At 44.0% G+C, this 15,057-nt stretch overlaps 1 long non-coding RNA gene and 1 pseudogene across 1 annotated transcript in view; one reads left to right on the plus strand and one right to left on the minus strand.

Moving 5' to 3' along the window:
• The window catches only part of LOC129060474 (uncharacterized), a 16,127-nt gene continuing 1,070 nt past the window's right edge, over positions 1–15,057 (minus strand). Inside the window, exons 2-3 of the long non-coding RNA XR_008527245.1 lie at positions 1,727–1,912; positions 1–968 (exon numbers count right to left, since the gene is read on the minus strand). This is a non-coding gene — a long non-coding RNA (uncharacterized LOC129060474). The remainder of the gene's footprint in view (positions 969–1,726; positions 1,913–15,057) is intronic.
• On the plus strand, positions 4,345–4,462 carry LOC112134523 (5S ribosomal RNA; annotated as a pseudogene).

Here is a 15,057-nt window from a genome sequence, read left to right on the forward strand (position 1 = left end):
TGAGGATACAGATAATTTTCTTTTAGTAAACTATCACTGAATTTTTGAATTATGTCCAAACAAAACATTGTTTTGTGGTGTTAATGATTGCAACAGCAGCCAGAAACACACCATGTATCCATTACATGCAAAGAAATAGTCACAGAGTATTCTAAGTTGCTTTTATAACCTTTCTAAAGTCTCCAAATTAAGTACACTGCCTTGGACAAGGAAGGAAAGAAATGTCTGTGACCTCCATCCCTCCTCTCACTCCATTCAAGGGCCATATCTGGATGCAAGAGGAATGTGGTGTTTTGGGGTCCTGCCACTCTGTCTGCAGTCATTGTGGTGCTGAAGCTTAAGTTCCATGAGCAGAAGCTGCTGGAGCAGATCGACTTCCTGAAATGGGAGGTCACCGACCACAACCTCCACGGGCTGCCTCCCTGGCTGCAGAGGGAGGCTGACCCGTGCTGCTGCCAGCAGAGCCTTGCGTGCCAGAGCTGCCCAAGTGCTGCTGCACAAGCTGTATGCTCTGCGCCTGGTGCCCACACACGGCTTGCTCGAACTCTGTGACATTGTCAGGGCTTTGTCCAGGCCTTGTCCTTGTCGTTGTCGCTGCTGCCTCCTCCCCACCACTCTCCTCAGGCTGCAGGGCCTTCATGGAGCAAAGCCATGTGCTTGTGGGTCCTGGATGTGGTTACCGACTCCACCTTTCTTTGCCACATGCCTCATGGAGGACTTTGTCACCTGGGTTGGCTCATCCAAGATCAAGCAACACATGCTGTCGTACAATGGGGAGTGCAATGACTTTGATCTGGAAGCCTAGCTGGTCTCCCAGTCTCCACGGCTGCCTGTCTTTTACAGATGCGAAAACCAACGCTGGAGATTCTATGAGGGCGCTCCCCGCAAGAGTGTCAGCCGGTTGTAGGTTCTTAGGTTCCTCAATGGCAGGCCATGCACAGAGCCAAGGAGGGGAGAGGGCGTGGTGCCTGTTTTCAAGGAAATTTTCTTAGTATTCTTAGTACTTGGACTACTGATTATTAAATGACTGTGCCTTGGGAGACAGTGAAAAGTGGTTTGGTGCTGTACTGTAGAATTGTTAGCTTCTTGTGTTGGAAACTTTTTAGTGTAAAAGCAAGAACTCCAGCCGAGCACGGTGGCTCACGCTTGTAATCCCAGCACTTTGGGAGGCCGAGGCGGGCGGATCACTTGAGGTCAGGAATTCAAGACTAGCCTAGCCAACATGGTGAAACCCCATCTCTACTAAAAAATACAAAAATTAGCCAGGCATGGTGGTGGGTGCCTGTAATCCCAGCTACTCGGGAGGCTGAGGCAGGGACAATTGCTTGAACCCTGGATGTAGAGGTTGCAGTGAGTCGAGATTGTGCCACTGGACTCCAGCCTGGGCAAGAGAGTGAGACTCTGTCTCAAAAAAAAAAAAAAAAAAAGAAAGAAAGAAAGAAAAAACCCAGCACATGGACTTTAGTCCACGTGTAACATATAACCCATGATAATGTAAGTAAACTTTGATAGGACAATTCTATAAGGGGTACTGGTCACAAGTGTTTTTCCTCTCTAAGTGTAAGAATTCAGTCCACCCAGTCCATGCATCTATATGTAACAATACTTTGGGAGGTTATAAGCACAGGAAAAGGGTTTGTGGAGAATGACTAAACTCACAAACTGAAATGAAGACTAAATATATTTTGCAAGGCAGTTAATTTAGGCATAAATATAGTCACTTAACTGTGAATATCATGCATGGAGTTCTGAAGGCTGAACTTCCAGCCTTCTTCACTAAAGACTGAAATTTGCTTTGCTCAGATCTTTTCTGAACTCCTTTCTTCCTAGGTCCCTTGGTCTTTGTATACTCACATTATCTTCATAGCAAGTTGGCTTCTTGCTTTAAGGTCTATACCAGTCTCACGTTTAGCTGCAAACAATGAGAAACCAATCAACAAGGGCTTAAGGAACTCTATTTACTACGTCTAACCTTTAAAGAAAAAGATGTTACTATCCTTGCAGGCCAAACCAAGTCTTTGGTAATATGCTGGGTGTTTTCTAAGCTCCTGCCCCCATCCCACCCCAGGCCAGGCCAAGCCACTCTCCACCCTCTACCATCCAGCTCTCTGCCCCAGAGGTTGGGAACCTCTATGGACTGTGTCAAGGGAGGCGCACGCTGTCCAGCTTTGGTTGGATTTGACCAATGGGAAATCAAGGAGGACTGGGTATGAGAGTCTCAGGCTGCAGCACAGTTCCAAGAAAGTTTCAGCAGACTGACAAGGAACCCTTAAATCCAGTGCACATTAGAGGAATCTGCGTCTCTCCAGAATGGGCCTCCCTGCAGCTGGAGGTCTGAATACAGCATCTTCACAGTCACCACAAGGAGAAGTATAGATTACACCACTGCCCAAGTCCACCTGAACATTTTTAAATTTTATTTTTATTTTTTTTCTTTGAGACGGAGTCTTGCTCTGTTGCCCAGGCTGGAGTACGGTGGTGTGATCTCGCCTCACTGCAGCCTCCTCCTCCTCCCAGGTTCAAGTGATTCTTATGCCTCAGCCATCCCAGTAGCTGCGATTACAGGTGTGGGCCACCATGCCTGGCTAATTTTTGTAGTTTTTTTTTTCTGTAGAGACAGGGTTTCATCATGTTGGCCAAGCTGGTCTTGAACACCTGGCCTCAAGTGATCTGTCCGCCTCGGCCTCCCAAAGTGTTGAGATTACAGGTGTGAGCCACCATGCCCAGCCATATATTATTTTATTTATTTCCTTTTCTTCCAGTAGAATAAATTCCATACCTATACTACACATTGTGCAAAATAATATTTTTCAGGTTTTAAGACATACTCCCAAGGAAGTGTAGATACTTGTGTGGAATTTCCCTCCCTTCCTCCCTGCCTGCCTTCCTTCCTTCCTTTTTTTTTTTTTTTTTTTTTTTTTGACAAGGTCTCACTCTATCACCCAGGCTGGAGTGCAGTGGCACAATCATGGCTCACTGCAGTCTCGAATGCCTGGGCTGAAGCTATTCTCCCACCTCAGCCTCCTATGTAGCTGGGACTGCAGGTACGAAAAGATGCCTGGCTAATTTTTTAAAATATTATTATTTGTAGAGGTGAGGTCTTGCTATGTTGCCCAAGCTGGTCTCGAACTCCTGGGCTCAAAGTGATCCTCCTGCCTCAGCCTCCCAAGATGCTGGAATTACAAGCGTGAGCCACGGTGCCTGGCTGCTTCTGTGGAACTTCTATACACCTTTTTGTCCATTGTGTTTTGAAACTGCCCGCTGCCCCTCCTGTCTCATTTTTCTAATCCGTCCCATAATCTCTATGTCCTCTTGGCCATTTTAGATGTGTCTTTGTATCAACTTTCTCTAGTTCTCTAGTCTCTCTGTCAACACAGTTTTTTGTCTGGACTGAGATGTGTGACAAGATTATTAACTTTTTTCAGGTCTAACATTCTAAGTCAGGCCAGGTGTGGTGGCTCACGCCTATAATCCTAGCAGTCTGGGAGGCTGAGGCAGGAGGATCACTTGAGGTCAGGAGTTCAAAACCAGCCTCCTGGGCAATAGAACAAGACCCTGTCTCAAAAAAAAGAAAAAAGATTCTAGGTCAATGAGTCCCAGTGGGCAGAACTCCACCATAGGAGGTGTTTGGAATTTCTTAAATGATGGGGTGTCTGGGGAGTCACCGCGGCTGGAGGGCACTAACGGCATTCTAGCAGTTGAGGGCCATGATGCTGGAAGCCCTACAGAGAATAAATAATGATCTTCTTATGCCATTCTGACCATTCCGGCAGGTGAAGAACATGTTTACAGCTACTTGAGTCTAGACCCTAACTCCCCCAACCCACTCACCCAGTTTTAATAAACACACAATTGTCCAGGAATTTAACCATCATGTAAATCAACGGAAGATGGTACTTTGGGGTTTGTGCGTGTGTTTTGTTTGTTTGTTTGTTTCTTTTTGGTGCTAAACCAAAAGTTGTTCACAGTTTGGAAAATCATTACAAAGTTGTTCCTAGGACAGTAAAACCTATTTAATAAGTGGGGTTCAGATACCCTACACAACCCTGGTTTTAGTTGGGATTCACTCTGAGTGGGGCTTGGAGGGAAGGGCAAAGCCAGCAGGAAAAGACAGGCCGCTCCTGCAGGGCAGCTCCCCTGGGTCCAGAATTCTCCCTGCAGTTCTCCCCAGATCAAGCCAAGGAAATGGGCGCCAAGTAACCAGAGACTGCTGGAATCATTGCCAGTGGTCCCATGAATCACAGCCAGCCTCAAGACCTCAATTTCTTCACCTGGCCATGTAAGCAGAGCGGACAACCCTGCGGGCGTGGCTGGGCCGGATTCTTGGGGTAGCCCGGCGCCACTGCCGGCATCTATGCACCCTGAACGCGCCCGATCTGGTCTCATCTCGGAAGCTAAGCAGGGTCGGGCCTGGTTAGTACTTGGATGGGAGATCGCCTGGAAATACCAGGTGCTGTAGGCTTTTGGCTAACCGCTCCCTCCCTCTTCCCTTTTGTCGCCGCGCTTTTCAACCGCCCCCTAACTCTGCTCCCCCTTTTACTCCGTCGCAGCCCGGGACCTCCTGGTGGGGGTCCGCCACTGCAGCACCAGGCGCCACTGCCATACCACCCTGAAAGTGCCCAATCTGGTCTGATATCAAAAGCAAAGCACGGTCCGGCCTGGTTAGTAGTTGGATGGGAGACCGCCTGGGAATACCAGGTCCTGTAGGCTTTTGGCTTCCCGCTCCTCCCTCTTTCCCCCTTTTGTCGCCGTGCTTTCCAACTGCCCCCTGATTCCGCTCACTCTTTTCCGCCCGCCTGCGCCCCCGCTACAGCCCGAGAGGATGGGGATCTGCAACTGCAACACCAGGCGCCACTGCCATACCAGCCTGAATGCGCCCGATCTCGTCTGATCTCGGAAGCTAAGATGTGGCCGCATTTAGGACCCCACCGGATTGGCTGTGCCTCTCCCAGCCCCCTGGCGGAGCGGACTAACCCTAGCATTTCATTGATTCATAATAACGCCACCCCACCCCGACTGACTATTTTGAGCCCCATTTGCCAATCTGTAGTGGATCTTTACCGTTTTGGAGTAGTAAATTCAATACACCTTTATGGGTCTATTTCTGTAACTACTGCGTTCTGGGTACAAGCTTCTGATTCTATATTTCATGGCTTCGAATGACGTCGTGCACAAGCATTTACATATTGACATGCGTTGTTTTATATTTTCCTTGTATATTACAGTGGGGGCAGGATATCGATTTTTAAAATTTATATGTATAGGTAGGTTACAATCATTATGAATTTTATTTCAGGCTGGTGAAACGGTGTGACAAAATATTTGTCGTAAAAAGAGGACTTGGGTCTGACAGGGTTGAGAACCACAACACTGGAGGAGTGTTGACCTCCCCAGTACTTCTCTGTGGACTTTGGTGGCACTGAGACAGCTCCTGCACCGTCTCTGCCTCCTCTTACCCCCACCCCACACTGGGGCTGCTTCTCTAGGCTCCTCTGCTCTGCTCTTCCCACACCTTCTCCTCAGCCCTCAGGTCAGCGAGTCCTGGGCAGCCTCTCCTGCTCCCTAGTTCAATCCCAGCCATGCCATCACCCACGCCTCAGAATCTCTCCTGCTCCTCCTTAGCCCATGCCATCCTGACTCCAACTAGGTCCTATAATCTTCAATCTCTTCTGGGCTGTCTGTGGGAGGGAGGGTTCCTGCCTAGATTCTGTTCTGTCCATAGAATCAGGTTCCAAAGCTCCCTCATTTTTATTTGTTTTACTTTATTTATTTATTTAGAGACGGAGTCTCACTCTGTCACCCAAGCTGGAGTGCAGTGGCCCAATCTTGGCTCACAGCAACCTCTTCCTCCTGAGGTCAAGCAATTCTTCTGCCTCAGCCTCCCAAGTAGGTGGGTCATGTCAGGGAATAGGGGAACATCCTGTATCAGCTAACTTATTGACTTCTCCTGAGGGCTCTTGCTCCTGAAGTCCTGGTTTCTGTCCTTATCACCACAGTATTCCAGGGCAGCCAGGTTCAAGTCCTCATAGTCATCTCTAACTCTTTGTCTCTTACATTTAACAAGGCACCAACTGAATTAAACTCAATGAACATTTAAATGAATTTTTAATGTTCATTAAAAATGAACATTAAAAATGTTAAAACATTAAACGTTAAAAAAACATTAAAAATGTTCAAATATGTATTACAAAAATATTGTTCATAAAGATTCCAATAATACAGAACTAAAGTAATTTTGGGGCCTGTCTGTCCATCCCTGCCGCCATCCCCACCAAAAACAACCCACTTCATTGAAACAAGCACTTCAACTGCTTTTCATTTAACAATTCATTTGTTCATGTGTAATCTGAGGGTGTCAAGTTCTGTAACCTTCTAAGGTCACTGTTTCTTTTATTATCTAAATGAAGTGACTCAAGCCCCTAGGCTACTCCTGTCATGCCTGAGGATTTTCGGGGATGCTCGCACTCTCCTGATTTACAATCACTTTGATGTCTGAATCTCACTGAATCCCACGGCCTAGTGATTTTTTGTTTGATTTATAGCTTAAGTGCATTGCGATCTAGATTTGAATATTGCTACATGCAATTCAGTGATTGAAATTTGCTGAAACTTGCTTTATTGCTCATAATCTGGCCATTTTTTACTTGTAAATTTCCCTATGTACTTAAAATTAAAGCATATTCCACAATTGTTGGGTGTAGTGTTCTCTGCCTGTGGTCTATTAAATCAAGTTTGTTAATCATGTTTAAATATTCTATATCCTTACTGATCTGGTCTGCATACTATATCAATTACAGAAAGGCATTAAAATCACCTTCTGTGATTATTACTTTGTCCATATGCAGTTCTGTCAATTTTGCTTTATATAGATTGAGACTACTATACATTTGAGTTTTTTTTTATGTTCCTGGTGAATTGAACATTTTATCATTCCACAGTGGTCCTTTGTCTTTTTAGCAACAGTTTTTGGTTTAAAGTCCATTTGACTAACATTAATATAGCTCATCAGCTTTCTTTTGTTAGTACTTATATGGTATATTTCTCTTTCATTCTTTTAATTTCAAGCTTTCTTTATACTTTTGTTTTCCTTTTTCTTTTTGAGATGGGGTCTCTCCCTGTCACCCAGGCTGGAGTGCAGTGGTGCATCATAGGATATTTTCCTCTTGACTAATTAGCATGTGAATTGTAGTTATGTAATTTGTAATCTTCAATTATTCTTGCTTTCTTTAATACTGACATTTAGTAAGGTTTGTTTTGTTGTTTTGTATTTTGTTTTTTGGGTTTTGTTTTTTTTTTTTTGAGATGGAGTCTCTCTCGGTCACCCAGGCTGCAGTGCAGTGGCACGATCTCAGCTCACTGCAACCTCTGCCACCAGGGTTCAAGCCATTCTCCTGCCTCAGCCTCCCAAGTAGCTGGGATTACAGGCATGCACCACCACACCTGGCTAATTTTAGTAGAGACGGGGTTTCACTATGTTGGCCAGGCTGGTCTCGAACACCTGACCTCAGGTGATCTGCTCACCTCAGCCTCCCCAAGTGCTGGGATTACAGGAGTGAGCCACCGTGCCCAGCCTTAGTAAGGTTTTATTATTCTTTTAATACAAGATAGATTCTATTTGCTGCCATTTTATTTAGATGTTAAAATCAATACTAAAACATGAGCTTGAAACATACATACATACATAGCTGGAATCCCAGGAGAAGGGAAGAAATGGGATAGGAGAAATATTTGAGGAAATAACAGCCAAGAATTTCTCAGAATTAATGACAGCCATCAAACCTCAGATCCAAGAAACTCAGCGAGCAGAAAGCAGGATACACTAACACGAGCGCGCACACACACACACACACACACACACACACACACGATGCACTACCTACACAGTTTAAGTTCCTGCTGCTGAAAACAAAACAAAAAGAAGACATCTTGAAGGAGCAAGAGAAGAAAGAAACACAGTTGTCCCTCAGTATCCACAGGGGGCTTGGTTCCCCCACAGATACTAAATCTACATAGTCCTAAGTCCTGGTGGAACCAACTGATAGGAAATGTGAGCCCTCCATCTAGGCGGGCTTTACATCCAGCCAATACCATATTTCACATAATGTGTTTAGTTCTGGATGTGGAACCTACCCACATGGAGAGTAAACTGTGTGTATTTTTAAAATCTGGGTGTAAGTGGACCCTCAAAGTTCAGACTCATGTTGTTCAAGGGTCAACTGTATTCCATACAGAGAAACAAATGTTGGAAGTAAATGCTTGCTTCCACCAAGTGAAAATGGCACTCAGGCAAAAGTTTTCTCAGCAAGGCAGTTTACTTCTATAGAAGGGTATGTCTTGTGGATAGAGCAATGGTGAGAGCACGCCGGACAAGGGAGGGGAATGGAAGGGAAGGGGAGGGAAGGGGAGGGGGTCTTATTCCTAATGTAGCTCGTCCCTACTGCTGTGTCTTTCCCCTGTTGGCTGGGATTGGATCACACAGTCTAAGCTAATTCTGATTGGCTATTTTAAAGAGAGCGAGAGGGTATGAACCAGAGTAGCAGTGTGAGTAGTTTTGGCAGAAGGGATGGTTGCAGAGCAGGTGACTAAGGATAACTAAGGACAAAGCAGGTGACTAAGAACAGAGCAGGTGATAGAGGCTAGGAGGGGGTTGTTTACTGAAACTAGGGGCAAGAAGACATAAAGAATGAGGAAATCAAACTTTAAAATGGAGAACAAAGAACAGAGGAGCTGAACATACTGATACATTGGTTCTTTGGAGAGGAACTCAGAACTCATTGTACTTAACAATTTTCTCCCTCTTGAATTTTAAAGGAAATTAACAGGCTTAAATCTTTGAAGAGGAATTTATTATATCCTACACAAAAATAAGAATTACAGTAAACTTCTTATCGGAAACCACAGAAGCCAAAAGAAAATGGTCTGATTTTCTTTAAAGTGAAAATGAAACAAAACAAGACAAAAATCTCTGGCAACCCAAAATTCTATACTCAGTGAAAATATCCTTCACAATACAAAAGAGGTAAAAAACCTTTCCCAGACAAATGAAAACTGAAGGAATGCATTGCCAGCAGACCAGCTCTACAAGAAATGTTAAAGAATATTCTCCAAGCAGAAGGAATGTGATATCAGACTGAAACTTGAATCTGCACAAAGAAATGAAGCACACTGGAAATGGAATAAAAGAAGATAAGACAATCAATTTTTTTACAAATTTTAGTTTCTCTAAAAGATAAAGCGAAAATAGTGGCAATAGATTGTAGGTTTATAACATATATAAAAGTAAACTGTATGACAACAATATCAGAAAAGACAGGAGGGAGATATTGGAAGGACCTGTTGTAAGATCCTTACACTACACACAAAGCAGTATAATGTTATTTGCAGTTGGATTTCAGTTAATCGTAGAAGCATATTATGACTATTAGGGCAACCACTAAAATTTCTTGAAAAGATGTTTTTATACGTTATAAATATGATATATATGTATAAGATAATAGAGATGATAAAATTGAATCATAAAAAATGATCAATAACCCCCACAAAAGGCAGAATAAATGAAGGAAAGACGCAGAGAGCAGATGGAACAAATAGAAAACAGTGATCAATATGGTAGATGTTAATGCAGCTATAGCAATAATCACAGTAAATGTGGACAGTCAGTCTAAACACATCAGTTAAAAGTCAGAGATTGTCAGATAAGCTTTAAAAATGGACAAAACTGTATGCAATCTACAATAAATCTTTTTTAAAAATGTAAAGGCAGGAAGGTTAAAAGTAAAAGGACAGAGAAAGCTATGTAACACACACCAAAAGAAAGCTGGTAGCTATTTTAATATTAGATGAAGTAGACTCCCAGGCAAGGAATATTAGCAGCCATAAGGAGGACATTGTATAGTGATAAAGGGATCAATTCTCCAAAAAGATAAAATAGTTTTGAATGTGCAAGCATGTAAAAATAGAGCTTCGAAATACTTGAGACAAAAACTGTTAGAACAGAAAAATAAAAGACAAGTTCACAATTATAGATCAAGACTTCAATATTCTTCTCTCAGTAAGTTGATAAAATAGGCCATAAAAATCAGTAAAAATACAGAAAATGTAAACAACACTATCAAATAACTAGACTTAATTGGCATGCATTGAACATTCTATTCAATAGTAGTACGATGCACTTTCTTTTCAGGTACACATGAAATGTTTATTAAGAGAGACCACATTTTGGGCCATAAAATAAACCTCAGCAAATTTCATGCAAAGTGTACCATGACAAAATTAAACCGTAAATCAGTAACAGAAAGATTTCTGGGAAATCCCAAAATATAAACTACACACTTCTACATAACCCATGGATCAAAGAGGACTAAAGGGAAATTTTAAAACAGTTTGCGCCCAGCTGAATGAAAACAAAAATACAGCATATCAAAATGTGCAGGGCAGAGCACAGTGGCTCATGCCTATAATCCCAGCACTTTGGGAGGCCAAGGCAGGAGGATCACTTTAGACCAGCCTGGGCAACATAGAGAGATCACGTCTCTACAACAAATTTTAAAAATTAGCTGGGCATGGTGCAGCAGCTTATAGTCCTACTGACTCGTGAGGCTGAGGCAGGAGGATCGGTTGAGCTGAGGAGTTCAAGGCTGCAGTGAACTATGATCTTGCCACTGCACTCCAGTGTGGATGACAGAGCGACATCCTGTCTCAAAAAAAAAAAAAAAAAAAGAAAAGAAAAAGAAAGTGCAGATTAGTAAACAATTCAGTGGGGCCAATTAGGGCTTGGGGGAAGGTTTCACTACAGAGGAACAGCACGAGAGGTGACTCGATGTTGGAGGATACATTACCCTGTGCATTTGTCAAAACTCATAGAAAGGTATGCCACAAAGAGTGAGTTTCACTGTATGCAAAGGAAAAAAATCAATTGAATGTCAGGGGAACCCAGGTTGGAATGCAGACTGTGACAAATGAATCTAACTGTACTATACTGAAGGGAATGGAGAAGAAAGAGCTCACCTCAGTAGATTTGGGAAACTATACTGATTGGCTAAAGACCAAAAGAAGTGCATAAAAGCTGTGCTTTAATTCAGTCGTCCCCAACCTTTTTGGCACCAGGAACTGGTTTCTTGGAAGACAGTCTTTCCACAGATGGAGGGTGGGGTGGCGGGGATGATGTTGATGGTTTCGGGATGAAACTCTTCCACCTTAGATCATCAGGCATTAGTTAGAGTAACCTTTTTTTTTTTTTTTTTTGAGACAGAGTCTTGCTCTGTCACCTAGGCTGGAGTGCAGTGGCACCATCTCGGCTCACTGCAACCTCCATCTCCCAGGCTCAAGCAATTCTCTTGCCTGAGCCTCCCGAGTAGCTGGGATTACAGGCATGTGCCACCACACCTGGCTAATTTTTGTATTTTTAGTAGAGATGGGGTTTCACCATGTTGGCCAGGCTGGTCTCAAACTCCTGACTTCAGGTAATCTGCCTGCCTCAGCCTCCCAAAGTACTGGGATTACAGGCATGAGCCACCGCTTCCGGCCTAGTTAGAGTCTTATAAGGAGCGTGCAACCTAGATCACTCACTCACATGTGCAGTTCACAATAGGGTTCGCATGCCTATGAGAATCTAACGCCGCCGCTGATCTGACAGGAGGCCGAACTTGAGTGATAATGTGAGCAATGGGCAGAGGCTGTAAATATAGATGAAGCTTCACTCACTGCCAGCCACTCACCTCCTGCTGTGCGGCCCGAGTTCCTAACAGTCTGCAGCAGCCTGGGGGCTGGGGACCCCCGCTTTAGTGGGTAAATTTGTTTCTCACACAATATGGGTTAGCAATTATGAAACTACATTACATTATAATGTTCAGCATATTAGGATTGAACAAATAAGGAACCATCATGAGAGCCAGCTTTCTCACCGTCAGAGGAAGGAGTTCAAAATAGGTCAATGGAATCCTACAATATGGAGCTTTCTGTCTTCTTTCACTTAGCCTTGCTGTTGCATGAGTCAATAGTCTGTTCCTTTTTGTTGCCAAATGGTATTCCACTGTGCAGATGTAACGCGGTTTGTTTATCAACTCACTTGCTGAAGGACACCTGGGTCATTTCCAGTTTGGGTGATAAAGCTGCTAGAAACATTTCCCTCACGAACATACATGGAATTTGGTTTCCATGTGTTGTCAGCATGATCCTTCCACCCCATCCCCCAATCCGGAACAGTTTCTTGGCCTTTCCTTGTCTTTCTTGTTCTCAACTGTCTTAGACAGCACAGGCTTTACCTTTTCACGTGGGTCTGTCTGGTGTTTCCTCATGATCAAACTTGGGTCTTGTTTTCTCGGCAGGAGTGCCCTGGGAATGGAGCCGTGCCATTCTCACAGCTACACAACGGGGGACTGATTTTGTTGTCTGCCAGATTTTTCTACCATAACATTATCATTTCCCCTTCTATAATTCAGAAGGTTTTTCCAAAAATATATCCCAAGATTGCATTGATACCAGTTCTTCATCAAACTTCCTCTACTCATCAGCCTTAGCCTCTATTGAAAACTTCTGCCTGAATCAGCCGCAACTCTGATGGCACCAAATGGTGATTTTTTTTGGTGGGTTTTTTTTTTTTTTTTGAGACAGGATCTCACTCTGTCGCCCAGGCTGGGGTGCAATGGCATGATAATAGCTCACTGCAACCTCCACCTCCCAGGCTCAGGTGATCCTCCCACCTCAGCTTCCCAAATAGCTGGGACCACAGGCTCGTGCCACTACACCCAGCTAATTTTTGTAGAGACAGGGTCTCGCTGTGTTACCCAGGCTGGCCTCAAACTTCATGCTCAAGTGATCCACCCACTTCGGCCTCCCAAAGTGTTGGGATTACAGGTGTGAGCCATGGCGCCCTGCCAAATAGTGATTTTCTGCTTCCATTATCCCTTCTACAATTAAGAGCTGGCATTCTACTATAAGGAAGAGGTTCCTCTCTCTCTCTTTCTCTCTGTCATCAGTATGACTCATATGTTCCAATTTTATTCAAGAGTTTGTAACTCATTACTGTCATTATCTGCTTTGACATTCAAACAGTCCCGAATTTGGCCTGCAGGAGCACCTCCAGGCTGTCTTCTGCATTCTTTTGACTTGTCTGCATCATTCTTTGAGCACTTCCTTTCTTTCTGGCAAACAAGAGGCTCCACCCTTATCTTGTACTTTTCCTGCCCCAATCTTGGAATCAGCCATTTCTCCAAGAAATCCCGGTTCTTTAGAGTGGAAGATGGTATTTGGAAACCAATCTACACACTTAGTGTGCTTCTTCCTACTGTGGTGTCACTGCTTGTAGGCCCTCTCAATGGACAGATTTAGAAAAACACACACACACGCACACACATCCATATATGCACAGACATTTTTATATACTCATGCACCTATAACTATATATCTCCATCTCTCTTTCTCTCTCTATTTATTTATATATTTTAAACTGAGTTCATTTTGATATCTCCAGTTTCAGTCTACCACCTCAGGGTTCTTTCTAGCCTTCCCAAGCTTGCCATGCTTACAAGGACCTCCTCCCACAGTGAGAAACCTGGCTACCATTATCCTCAATATGTTTACTTATTTGCTCATGTAACTAGTCTCCCAATCACACTGGCTGACTCCCTCACCCGCCACTGCCCCTACTGAGCAAGCCCTCTGTCTTTGAGGAGTTCTCTGATCTGCCTCATCCTTCATCCCTGGGCATCCTGCGAACCCAGAGCCTTGTGGGCTCACCTCTGTCTCCTTCCCTGCTTGCTGTCACACAGCAGGCAGTAAGGCAGCTCCTCATGGGACTCTGGGAAATGCAAAGGGCTACAACAGGGTTGGAAGGCTGCAGGTTGTATTATTGACATTCACTCTTCCATAGGCTGAAGGTCCTGGGGTGATGAGGACTCAGGGGCCTGTCTGTAGCCTTTGTCAGAGGACATGGGGTATGCTCTCTCCTAAAAGTTTTTTTTTTTTAACCATTTTATTGAGGTATGATTGAGATGTAAAAAGCTGTATATATTTAATGTGTACAACTTGATGAATGTGGGTTAAGTATATACCTGTGAAGCCAACCCTACTACCATCAATGCCATAGACATACCCATCACCTCCTAAATCCTCCTCTTGCCCTATCATTATTATTATTGTTGTTATTATTATTATTTGTGTGTGTGTGTGTGTGTGTGTGTGTGTGTGAAGAACATTCAATATAAGATCTACCCTCTTGGGAAATTTTAACTATATAGCACAGCATTGCTAGTGGTAGGCATGATGCCTCATAGTAAATCTCCAGAACTCATTCATCTATCCTACAACTGAAACTTTGTACTCTTTGACCATCATCTCCTCATCTTTGCCTCCCTACCCAGCCCCTGGCAACCACTGTTCTACCGTCTGCTTCTATGAGTTTGACTAATTTCTTTTCTTTGAGACAGGGTCTCTCTCTGTCACCCAGGCTGGAGTACATGTGGCACGATCATGGCTCACTGCAGCCTCAATCTCCTGGCTTCAAGCAATCCTCCCGCCTCAGCCTGGGAACACAGGCCCTGCTAATTTTTATTATTACTATATTTTATTTTTAGAGGTGGGGTCTCACTATGTTGCCCAGGCTAGTCTTGAACTCCTGGGTTCAAATGATCCTCCCACCTTGGCCTCCCAAAGTACTGGGATTACAGATGTGAGCCACCCTGCCCGGCCAACTATTTTTGATACCATGTATAAGTGACATCATACGGTATTTGTCTTTTTGTGTCTGGTTTATTTCACCAGGTCCATGCATGCTCTTGCCTATGACAGGATTTCCTTTCTTCCTTCCTTTCTTTTCCTTCCTTCCTTCCTTTCTTGCTTTTTCTTCCTTCCTTCCTTTCTTTCCTTCCCTTCCCTTCTCCCTTCCTTACTTCCTTCCTTCCTCCTTCCTCCTTTCTTTCTCTCTCTTTCCCCTTCCTTCCTTTCTCTCCTTCTTTTCTTTTCTTTCCCTCTTTCCAGGATCTGTGTGGCCTAGGCGAGAGTGCGATGGTATGTCATAGCTCACTGCAGCCTTGCTCTCCCGGGCTCAAGCGATCCTTT

This window comes from Pongo abelii, chromosome 6, assembly GCF_028885655.2.
Source record: "Pongo abelii isolate AG06213 chromosome 6, NHGRI_mPonAbe1-v2.0_pri, whole genome shotgun sequence".
In the NCBI taxonomy this organism is placed as follows: domain Eukaryota; kingdom Metazoa; phylum Chordata; class Mammalia; order Primates; family Hominidae; genus Pongo; species Pongo abelii.